Below are 12,739 nucleotides of genomic sequence, written 5' to 3'. Positions count from 1 at the left end.
ATTTAATAAAAGATATCGAAAATTAGTTTTAAAATAGTATGTTACAAGTTAAATCCAGTTTCTCAAACTCTTCAGTCAGATGTAGATCTGGATTTACTTGGTAGGAACTATACGTGCTCTTTGCCGTGCCGAGTCCAGAGACAATGAAAATGAGTCAGTAAAAAAATATTCTGAGATGTTGCTAACCTGATTTTGGGCCATAAATCAAAGCTGATTTGCCGATGTACATAGTTTTTAAATGTAACTTCCATCATGTCTGGACTGATTTAAAAAAAAAGAGTTGGAATATGATCTGTGCGTGAGGGGTGTAGGCGCTAGGCGCAGTGCAAGAGTTGGTCAAAAGCGTGTTATCTTGTGTACACACGGCTAGGGGTGAGCGCCGCTATCTCAGAGTAACACTCGCCCCGTTTATTTCGCCATGCGCCTTGCTTGATGCACTCAACTATATGATACTTGTTTTATTTAGTATCATAAATTGAATGTACTTCAATAATAATTAACGTTAGAGAATTTAATTTTAAATATTTTAGTTTAACTAACACTAAAACTAAAATCAAATAAACTTTAAACACTTTCTGTAGTGTATTGTTTTTCTAACTTTAAGCAGCACAATTTTTATTTTTTCCATCTAATTTTTTATCCTGTATTTAAATCAGAAAACAACTTAGTTTAAAGTTCCTTTTGTTTTAGTATATTAACAAAGTGAGTGTGCGAAGTGTTTACGTTGAAAAGCGCTGGAGTGAAAAGGCGCGTTATCTCCACACTGCATCCATCAGAGTGCGTTATCGCGCGCCCGCACGCGGCACACCAGAGCTGCCACCGTTGAGAACCGACACTTTTATTTTGCACATAAAACTTCGTTAAATACGAAAGGTTAAGTAAATTTTAGGAGTTATTGGCACACAGCGAGTCGACGGAAAAAGTTACACGTGTTTTAAAGGGTTAATTTCAAGATCAGGCTATAATGCTGTTGGATTTACTTCATTTAGTCTCTTATTGGTTTTTACTAAATATGTACTATTTTAATATATTATTATAGTAGTAAATGAACATATTTATACCTTATTCTTTCGGCAAAAATCGCACGTTATCGTCATTGGAAATGTTATTCGCACATTTTCTCTCCCTTAAACATAGACATGTCCAAACCGTCTTCGTCATCAGCTCACTATACATCACCACCGAGGGGCTCGGAGCCTACCCTAAGTTAGGGGTGACTAGGCCATAGTCAACCATGCTTGTCCAGTATGAGTTGGTTGACTTCATACATATCATTGAATTTCTTCACAGATATGTGCAGGTTACATCACGATGTTTTCCTTCATCGTAAGAACATCGGATAAATGTACATATTTAAATCGAAAAACACATTGGTACATGGCGAGATTCGAACTCAGGACCTACAGATTGCAAGTCAAGTGCTTAACCCCCGAGCTACTGACGCTCATCCGTCCGTCCGGACCGTCTTAATATATTCTAACACAAGCACAAGATAAGTATTAACATATATCAAAGGCTCAATAAATCGCATTCCATCTCAATTCTAAATGCAATAAGTAGCTAATTCACAGCAATCTAAAGAGTTCTGATAGGCGAAGCATCTTTGCGTCGTTAAAACGCTAACAGACAAACAGCATTAATCGAAGTAATATAGCGCCAATAACATCACTTAGAACCATTTACCTGTCCACCATTAGCATTGACTTTATCTGTGCTAATAAAAATGGCAGACGGGCCTCGTGTTTAAATAATAAATCGGGAACAATAAGGTCTTGGTAATTAGGCGATAAATTGTCCGACAGATATCAGAGATATGATGGAAATAAAGTGATTTGTTCTAAAGGATTGTTTTGAAAGCGTTTTCATTGTATGCCAACATTCATTCTGATACTAGCCTTGGAAATAAGTTTAGACTGGACTGTTGTAGTCAAAGATAAAATTCCTTAAGTTAACCTTGAGTTAAATGTGAACTAATTTTATTTATATATTTTTATTGTACATATTTAGATGTGATAAGTAAATAAAAGTAAAATATAAATTTTAAAGAAAATCTATAAAATGATATGATTTTGTACAAGTCTTACAGCTGTGAAACCTCACACCGTCTTACCATTCATGGACTCGCGTATCGTATCGTATCGTAACGTGGGACCGCGTCCCCTCAAAAGTCTCGATAAGGCAGCTTTCAGTTTTATATTTACCGTGCGATAAGCGGGGGCCTGCGAATCGATTAGCCGGCGCACATTAGCGATAGCGCCGTCCATCCGTTTATCTGTTTGAGTGATTCCCCGCCGCGCCTTCCCGCGCCATCAAGTCCCTGATGCAACCAGATAATTCACAGATACACTTATAGACGCTTTTAAAAACACCACGATTATATTTTTATTCTCTGCAAACAAGAGTTGTTGATTATTTCGTTTCAGAACTTTCAGTTAGTACCTACTTCTATTTACTTGCAGAAATTCTGTTAATTCCGAATTTCTGTTGATGACTAGAATTTGAACGCCCACACATAGACTCTTCAGATGAAACGCTGTATTATTTTCACTTCACGCCCGTCTTCTGTTTGGTCGTGGTATTACGCCAAGCGAGCGGGTCATTCGTGCAGTAGCAAATGCTGCGGACTCTATCACTGTAACTGCTTTCATTTTCGTGTTGTCGTAAATGTTATTTTACTTGATACTTATTTTAGTTACAAATATTATGAGAAACAAAATATATTTTTCTCTTATATCAGGTATAGTAAATAATAATACAAAAGCTCTATCATTGTATTCACCACAATTTTGCTGTAGAATTTTTAACGTAGAGCCGCCTACGTCAGTGCTATAGTAGCGGTCGGCTGCCGTGATAGGCCCACGCGGTCTCAGACGTATTTGCCTATCATCACATAGACTGCGGAATTCGTGGTATCTGACAATCCCAGAGTCAAGGTAAGCTTTTATGAGCTTAAAGTTTAAAATATATTTTCTTACTATTTTTAGACATGACATCGTCATATTTTTATTTAAAATCAGTTTACATGTGTAAAATAAAAAGCTATTATGTTCGTTAGAAAGAGTCCATTAGTGACAATCTTGCAGTTGATCCTTGGTCTCCTAACACAATCCTGGTTCGATTGTAGCATGGCTTTAATATATCAACGTGATATCTTCATCTCAGTAAAACACGCCCGGACTCTAATTTGTTTCCAACTAAACGAAACACGGCTATCTGCTAACGACATCTGGTGTCATAGCGGCGAAACAGACCTTACAGATGCACCGGGTATAGAGGGGGTAGAGAGGGGGTCGGGTTGCAGATCCCGATTGCCTATTGACCGATAGAGTAGATTTATGGAGCGCTATCAGACACCGTCTTAATTTACTAGCGAAGGTGCAGCCTTATGAAAACACTAAGTAACAAAGCGTCTAACAGAATAACGGAGTGCACTTATTGTCTATAAAATTAAGTTCAATTTTCTTGTTTACAAAATTAAGCCACTCTCTTGTCGATCGACTTATCAAAGACGAAGGACAAAAGATACAGTAAAACGTTAGTAAAAACAAAAGCCAAACCACAGTTTACTGTACAAAAATTGCATATAATTCACACGCAGGGCTTGAAGATTACTAGTGAAAAAGGGAGAAGTAAACCTGAAGCTAAATGGGTCATAGCCATAACTAATTTTTGTTTTATTTAAAAAAAAACTTTGTTTTCGCTATCTCTTTATTTCGTAAAACAATTTACATAATTACTTTACGACGTTGCACGCACAAGCTCTCCACACGCATCATGTTATTGTCTACCGGGTCATTTATTAATAAGCAGCGTGACAGTCGTGCGTACACACACGGCACGCACGCGAGCACGCGCCGCGTCCCGTCGCGTGACGCGTGACGTGATGGCACGTGATAACGATAACGTGTCAGCCAGTGTCACGCTACCGCTGCGACGGAATGTGAACTTTTAGCGCCAAAATTGACTATTGTTTCATTATACAATATGTTTTTGTGTCAGTGTTTCGGCAGTGTAAACCCAAGGTAAAAATGTACCACCAACATCCTTACCATTAACATAGACGCAAATCGGTAATGTGATCGACCATCGATGTCTGAGCGCTGTCTCTCTGTATGGGTTTATCAATAGTAATGTCGCACGGACTGAGTTCCGCGTCACGCGAACTTTAAGCACAGGCTAAACTTACATGTAACTTGATAACTTATTCTACTGAGAACAGCTACATCTATATACTGATAATAAAATTGGAGTTTACCTACGGAAAAAAAAAATTAAAAAATTTTTGTTTGTGTCTATCTACCCGTAAACCGCGTTTATTTCGGATGATCTCCGAAACAGCTGGACTGATTTTCACGGGGCTTTCACTGAAAGGCAGCCGATATGTGCGGGCATATTAAAGGCTATTTTTATTTTTATTTTACCGCGACAAACAATTGTAACTGTGGCATTAAGTGTTCATCCATAATGTATCTTATCTAATTCAAAAACTTTAGAACATTAGTGCACATTAATCTATGAATCATGATATTTAAAGATATTTTATTTCGTATCTGTACTTGTTTTACTCTATGGCTAACTATAAATTGACTGATAAAAAAATAGCACTAGAGGCGGATAAGTTCCCGCGCGCGTCTGTTGGCCGGCTGCCGATTTTAGGTGCACTAACGTATAAAAATGTCATTTTTACGACGATCACATCTAGCTGCATATCTAGGTAATCCTGAAGCTTGTTGGATCTCAAACTGCATAGAGAAATTATAAAAAAAATTACCACACTCTGATGTGTTTAATTTTTATATAATATTATATGTTTTATGGGTTAATTTATAGATAGTTAATTTGATTAGTTAAATTATAGTTTTAAAACGTTAACGTAACGTAACTTCCGTATTAAGAAACGTAAACGTTTCGTTATACGGAAGAATACGACGATACCCGATCAAGCTCTTCTGACTCCTAAATGTAACACAACGGACTTATAAAATAATAGAATAAGAACTTAGACAGGTTAGAAAACTTCAAGTTTTGTTAAATAGATCAAGGGCAGGCGGACGGCGGGCGGCTAGGAGGGCCTGAACTAAAGTAACTTGATAAAGTTAGTGTAATGACATATGACTTGCGAATTCGTATAAGAACAGTTTCATAATAATGTTATAAACATTGCTACAAGTTAGTATTTTCCTTAAAACGGTATTGAATATTGTAACGACGATGTTTAATGTCATTTAATGTTCGTTGCAGGTAAGTTGGTAGCGGCACACTGCACAGGCACACAGCAAAGGCGCTCGACGCCGGCTAGACACCATTATAAGGTAATATTTTGTGCGCACTCATTGTGCGATCGCGGACAACATCCAGCGGGCATCCTTAACGACCGCGGAACGCGTTTTAAATTCCCTCCACAAATAGCCCCCGGCCTTACCGAAGAATGCACCATTAATCGAGCACAAAGTGACGCCGCCGAACTACACGCGTTCTCAAATCGTAAACCGAATACATAAAATGCGCATAAGAACATTGAAAAAACACGACAACCGAAATAAATATCGATTCATAACACAATACAATCTAGAATCGAGTAAAAAGCAAGGGTGGGCATCGCTTCGTATCGCCGACATCGCTCCTGTCCGGTTTTGTCATCCGGTGGTATCGCGCGAAGCGATCGCGATGTTCGCGGACGCCGAATCGAACACTCGAAGCGATGCGAAGCAATGCGACCTGTCAACACTGTCATATCCTTTACGTCGATTCCGCCTTTTTATCTGTTTAGCAAGTTTGTGCCTCGGAAACCAACGAACCAATCTTTTACTTAGAAAAATATCAATCTGAAGAAATCTTTTCTTTGTTAGAGATACGAACAGATAAAAATACTAGTTCCCCAACGATTTCCCTAATTGTCCTGCGTAATATATGTTGCTATTTTTACAAAGCGACGAAACACCGGTACATCTTCCACCCAATTACCATTTGATCCTCTATGCCTATGACCACAAAGGTCATAATTCTATGAAAGACTGCTGACTAGTGTACGTTGGTACAGATTTATAAGGCAGTTCGTCTTAGGCGCGTGCTAAGATATTTATGCAAGGTATGCGCAGTCGCCGGTGAAGATTTGTGGGCGATTTGTTAACCGACGTCTCGGTTTATTGGCGCTGTGCTACCCGCTGAGACAGTGCCGATATCGACGAGCTGTTGCTATAGTTCACGATAAATACTGCTTTACATGCAATAACACGTTCTATATCCTTGTGCTCTATAAATTAGGCATATTACATTGACAATGAAAATATAATTTGTAGACTATAACTATGTTAGGAATTTATTATAAAAACAAGTTAAATAATTTGGTGTTTTTTAAAATAATGTAAAATATCAAAGTTCATTTTCAATGTATTGAAAGAAAACAAATAGTCAATTACGTAGGCAGGACATAGTGATGCGAGTGAACCGATAAAGAATCTAGTATCGATTCATTCGATTCCCGCGGAATTGCGCAATTTCCCGCCGCGAACGCTGCGATCGCAGCGAGCGCGCGTATCTCGACAAGGCTGGCTAATGAGAGCGTGGATACAGCTGCCATTGTTTACAGATGCGATCGGGGGTTATCTCGAGTATTTTTGCGGGGCCTGCCATGTTCTCACTTATCTCCGTACATCAGAATAGGGCACGGATTGTTTCCGCTCGCGATTTTCGTCATGGAATCGATACGGTCTAGTGCCTGCGATGCGATATCGATAACCAGATAATCATGTTTTGATTGTTTTAATAACAACACTATTGTTATGCAAATATTCGTTTTTGATACTATGCATTTTTAATTACTAGGTTGTTAGTTATCTGGGAATTAACTTTTATCATCTATTTTTGTTATATTCATCAAATTTTTTGATAACCTAATATATAATTAATTAACGCGTCAATTCAATCATTATTTGTAACAAAGACTTTATGGTCCCTTATATAGTATATAATCTAGAAATCTTCGAGGACCATAAGAATAGTAGTACAGATTTTTAGAATTGTATATTTTTTGCTATAGTAAATAAAAATTTAACAATAACTTGAAAAGTGCAATTCTACAATCATAAAAGCGAGCAAACAGGTGATGAATAAAGCACTAAGCAAATTAGGGCGAGATCGCGCGATGCGGCGATAAACGCGCGTCACCGAGTCACCGAGCGCGCGTCACCGCGCCGTGACCGCACATTGTATGCAAAACGGCGGCCGCTGCTTTTGTTTAAGACCTTCGTAAATTATGTGAACCTTTTTTGATTAGGTCCTATTTATACCAACTACAGCCATAATTTGATTGTATGTTTTCTTACAATTTAGATTTTAATTTAGTTCAGTAAATTTCTATACTTACAGTAAAATTTTGAATTCTCTGAGCCAAATCCTAAGTTCATGTTAATTAAACATTGCTTCAGCACTAAGCGAAGTCCAGAAATTTTTTAAAATGCACGAAAATACGGATTGTCTTATTTAAGCAGGTTAAGAAAAAGTAAGAATTTGCGAAAATTATTTTAAATGACTTTATTGGTCTATGTAAAAACCAAAGCATTGCGTCAAAGTACCTTTTTCCTACCAATTTTCCACAATCGCCTCTATTATAAGTTCCATTCTAGCGCGATAGCCTGAAGCTTTGGCTTAGACGGGTCTGTTCTAAACCGTCGCAGTCTTTCGCCGTAAAAAACAATCCAAATCCAACCTTAAGAACTCTTTTTTAGAGTCCAACGTCAGTTTCCGAATTGTATTCTTTTATGACATTGTGTCATTCCAGTAGTAACGGATATTGTACGTAACGGTCGGATCGAGATAATGAAATTCGACCCATGCGTCAATGGCATTAAGGTTATTTTAGTTCGGGGGCAAAAAGTGATTTACGTCGTTCGAGTCGTCCGGGGCGCCGGCGCTATCGGAATCACCTTAATGATGCCTCGATGGCGGATAGCCATTGTGTTGGATGTAAATTTGTAGCCGTCGGCGCGGGTAATGATGTGAGAACAAACTGAGATGCTGATAGCTCGATCCGGATCGCTCGCGCCCCCGCCCCTGCGCTCGCCTGGGCTCCGCGCTCGTCCGCCGCGGGACGCTCCGTGTGTCCCCCGCTTTATGCTCTTATTTTAAATGTATTGTTCCCTCAAACTTCTTTACAAGTTTATGTTCATGTTTCGATTGTTTTACAACAATGTTTTATGATGATTGCTGATAAGATGTGCTTTTATTTTTATAAAATTTAATTTTTATACCCGACGTTGCATTCTTTAGTCCATATAAAAAAAAAAACTTACCATTCTATTACCAAATACTTTAATTTAATTTCAATGTCAAACGATCCTTTAATCGGTAAGTATAATTTAAAAATTCATATAAAGAAAACGCTGTGTTGTTACGACCATTGTGAAACTACGGTTTAACGACTTTAACGATAACGTGCTAGTGCGTACACAACTTTATCTGGTACATTAACGAAACGTTTTTGCTAAACCCGTAACAAAAACTTAAGCTGTGTTGACACTTTAACACGAATATCGTAACCCTAAACCTTTCCGTGTTATTACACGCGACTCACTAAACAAAACGTTACCGAAACAAAATGGCGCTACAAAATGGCCGCCGTGATAGCGTCATTAGGCTCATTACCGCACTATTTTGTTGAATAGACAAAATTTTGAGTCTTTCAACGCCAGCTCTGGTAATGAAAGCGATGCTTTCAGTTAAAACGCGATAAATGATGTAACAAACGACGTTGACTTGACGAAGAATTATATATGTAATATGACATACATAATTCTTCGTCAAGTCGTTCGTAACAATATTAAAAGAAACATATTCATGAAAATCATTTTCAACGAAGCTCTTGTTTCGAGTAGCTAATTGATTTATCAAAATACGTCGTTAATAAAGTCAGCGTAATAGAAATATTATAATACTAGCTGTCACCCGCGACTTTGTTCGCGCGGAATTAATAAAAATTTATAAGTCAATCAATGACAGTCAGTCAATCAGACTATGTTTTTTCTGTGCCAAATTTCATCAAAATATCTTCAAACAAACATCCATCCATTCGTCTATATATATATACGCAATAGATACGTAGGGTTTCATTATTAAATCAAGATAAGATTGACATTTGTGTCACAAAATTCGAAACAATTGATTATTAAAAGTTAACATTTACAGACTTTTCAATTTTAAAAATAGAAAACATTGTGTTCAAACCTTTTAGGGTATATTACCACACAAATGTACTCCCAGTAATAATCCATATCAGTTCTGTAATATAATTATAAACATACCATTAGAGTGGTCTAAAGAATTTTATCTATCACAGAACATAACGTAGGTATCCACAATTAAGTGAGCAAGAGCGACGCATACGACGCATGACATCATTATCGTTTGAGAATCGATTCTTTTTGTTTTATATCGAGTTTAATCGGGATGTGGCGAGTACAATCGGAATGGTGCGTGGCGCCGGCCGATCTGTCTTATCTCAACTTTATCGAAGACTAATGCACCGGTCGCGATAAGCTGAGACATAAGAGCGGGGGCAGATAAACTCCGTGTGGCCATGTTAAAAATAGTGTAGTACACAACACGCATAGTTTGTTGTCTGCTACAGGGTTATGAAAATAATGTGGATCAATTGAAAACGGTTATTGGTATACGTCTACAAAACATATGCTCGCTAACGGCTAATTTATCAAAACTTAGTTTTCACTTTAATGTGACAGTCATATAGTTTCAGTGAGTCATATAGCATGAGCCAAGAATTAGGAGTCACTATGCCTTTTAAATGCGTAATTTTATGTTCATAAGCACCATATTGAATATTTTTGAAGTTTTATTTCGGATACTGTCTTAGAAAATTTATTTATAAATAAATTTAAAGAATTTTGAAATAAAATTTTTAAGTGTTGGCAGCATGTCATCAGGGGAATTTTATTCCCAGCAATGTAAATCTTAAGGCAAAGGCTCGGCGCCGTGCTGCCACAGCACGTTCAATGTTGTAATTAACATGTAATAATTAATAGATAATGTTAATGCACGCTGTCCACTCATTAGCTATCCCGTTTCCGAATGACAAACGAAAGAAACAAACGACCGTAGCAGATAACCGATAAAAAGCCACGAGGGCAACCCTAGCGTTATTTAAAATTCGAATTCCTCTCACAAATTCCTTTTAAATTCAAATCCACACTTATCGACAGCCGAAAGGAATACATCTTCCTTATTTAAATCGTCATTAGAACTCTTTCGTTCAGTTATCGAATGCGGCCGGCTCCGAGGAGATGGCAATAATAAAAATTATCTATACAAATGGGTCCGGATTACTCGGCGACATAAATTCGGCTCTGGCCCAATGAGCGAGAACTGGTGGAGAGGAGATAAAGGGTCAACGGTTTTTAGAAGCGAACGCTTCGTTTTTGCTAGTTTTTTGATTGGCTCGCTTCTCTGCTATTAATCTAAGCCTAAACCGTATTAACGGCTGTGTTTTGAAAATAGAACGCTTTTCGAACGGCCAGAGCACACACAGATTATAATTCATAATGTTATAGATTTAAAAAAATGAACAAAACCTTTAATTAAATGACAAAAAGTATGCAAATGGTATCTTTTATTTTAATAACATGTATTTTCCTTTTAATGTAATAATTTATTTCAACTTTAATTGAAGATACAAACAACAAACTAATTAGTAATTTATTCATTATAAAATTATTAGCATGTTTTAAGAACCCTTTGGTAATTAACGTGTAAACAAAACAAACATCCATTTGACCGAAACTGTTAATAGAATGGAAGTAGATAACTCTGAAATATGGTTATAAAATAAATGCTTCGTGTCCGTAAAGGTTATCTATTGATGCTTAATAACGTTTTTTTCTAATACTTCGATTTATTTTATTATACAAACATTTTTTATTTATTAATTTAAAGGGCGATAGCAACACTAGAGAGATGTCAAAAACTTCATTAAATTCATGTTAATTTCCATAAACAAAAAGAAAGGGATAGAGAAATATTTTAAAGTCGTATCCGGAAGCAAAAGGTTTGAAAAAATCCGAGCGAGGGCGGTATCGTGCGCTGTGAGACAACGCGCCAGAGTTATTCGACAAAAATGCTAATTTTCAAATCTCTGCTTCGAGCTGGTACTGGCGGGCAGGACGCATCTTTTTGGTCGAAAAAATCCGATGCTTATCCGTAGTCTACGCTTGTACTACTTTATTGAAATGAAGCTTTACATGAACATGTATTAATCAATTTAAATCCATGGAAATTAAAAATTAGTAACGGTATTTCAGTAGCAGGCAAACAGATGGGAGAAGAATAAAAATATTCGGATTTTCGGTTTTAGAAATTAAACTTCTAAAAAGTACTTAAATTTATATTATATAAATTACTATATTTTGCACTTAATTAAATTATTAAAAATGATAATTAAATTTTTTATTAATATTATGTTCATAACATTAAAGGATTTTTGGTTTTAATTTACTTTGTCATTTACTAAGCCTTAAGTAAGTGCGGCTTTTACTCATGCCTAATAAATTATCGCGAAGTCTGATAATATCGCAAAGTCGCGACTCCCCGATTGCAATCCCTTCACAATTTTCTTTAATTATACAAATTACATTGTGAAAGAGCGTGTATCAGCGCCATCTCTCGCTCAGTGCTAGCAATTTTCGTGATCGCGATTGTGGATCGGCGATTAAATGCGAATTTATTAAAAAATAAAATAAATAGTCGGCGGTGTCGCCCGATCGGTTTTCGCCTGTTGCAAAAAACTTTTATGTCGGCTTGATAACACCGCGCGACAACTTTACGCGATTTATTCATGAATTCAATTCTGTTCTTTTGGTATATCGAAACCATCGGTTATTGTCGTCCTTTCACTGATTTTGTAGTCTTTTTTATAATGATCAATTTAAAAGAGCTTTCCATTTTAATAAGAAACCTGACAAAGTTAACCTGACTAAGTACATCTAAAGCGTAATATTTTAAACGATTTATAACTTGTTTAATGAAAAAATATACTCTAGATTATCTGTCCTATATATTATATTTTTACCGTAATGTTTGCTATGACCTCGCAAATACAAAAGTCATAATAAAATGTTAAACAATAAATATTCCAATAAGAAACAAACATTATACTTTTTCTTCAAAATACACGCACCAAAAACGGCACGTTCATTTAAATTCCAGTCGTGCGGTAATTAAATACATCAAAACACAGTAAGCTGGCAACACTATCGTTAATTGACAGTTGACAGCAATAACTATTTGTCGGAACAACGTTGTAACTTGTAAGGTGCATAGTATAATATTGTAGCTCGATCCATCAAAGGCTCGTTAACACGTGAATATGGCCGCATGCCGACGCCTGACTTTTTTCTTCTGCCACCAAACCAGTTACCTAGTGTTGAGACGTTTTTGTGCCTGTAACTGACTCAAGACGATGAACAAGTCAGGGTTGCCAGTTTTTCAAGGTTAATCGTCAATAGGTTTATTGTTTCTTTTATCTATTTTTAGATATTGAGTCAGCTATAAATTTTACGAAATTAACATGCTAAACAAAAATTAGTGGTTGACTAATTTAGAGAAGTATATTAACAGTGAGTTTTTATTGTTTTATGTTTAAAATTTTACTTAAAATTATATAATGCAGCATTATTAAATAAAATGTGAAATGATGTTTTTATTTTTAATTCAGCGTTATAAATATTTCCGG

The 12,739-nt window shown here is 36.5% G+C and overlaps 1 protein-coding gene across 4 annotated transcripts in view; it reads left to right on the top strand.

Moving 5' to 3' along the window:
- LOC106712815 (zinc finger protein ush) overlaps positions 1 to 12,739 on the top strand; it is a 134,925-nt gene that overhangs the window by 112,164 nt on the left and 10,022 nt on the right. For 2 of the 4 annotated variants that reach the window (XM_014505467.2, XM_045686315.1), the window contains one exon: positions 5,242 to 5,312. The exons of the other annotated variants lie outside the window; for them this stretch is intronic. The gene's annotated coding sequence lies outside the window, so the exon portion shown is untranslated. The remainder of the gene's footprint in view (positions 1 to 5,241; positions 5,313 to 12,739) is intronic. 4 annotated transcript variants of the gene reach the window in all.

Source organism: Papilio machaon, chromosome 1 (genome assembly GCF_912999745.1).
Source record: "Papilio machaon chromosome 1, ilPapMach1.1, whole genome shotgun sequence".
In the NCBI taxonomy this organism is placed as follows: domain Eukaryota; kingdom Metazoa; phylum Arthropoda; class Insecta; order Lepidoptera; family Papilionidae; genus Papilio; species Papilio machaon.
Note: the sequence above shows the minus strand (reverse complement) of the source record. Positions and strands in the feature narration are given on the sequence as shown.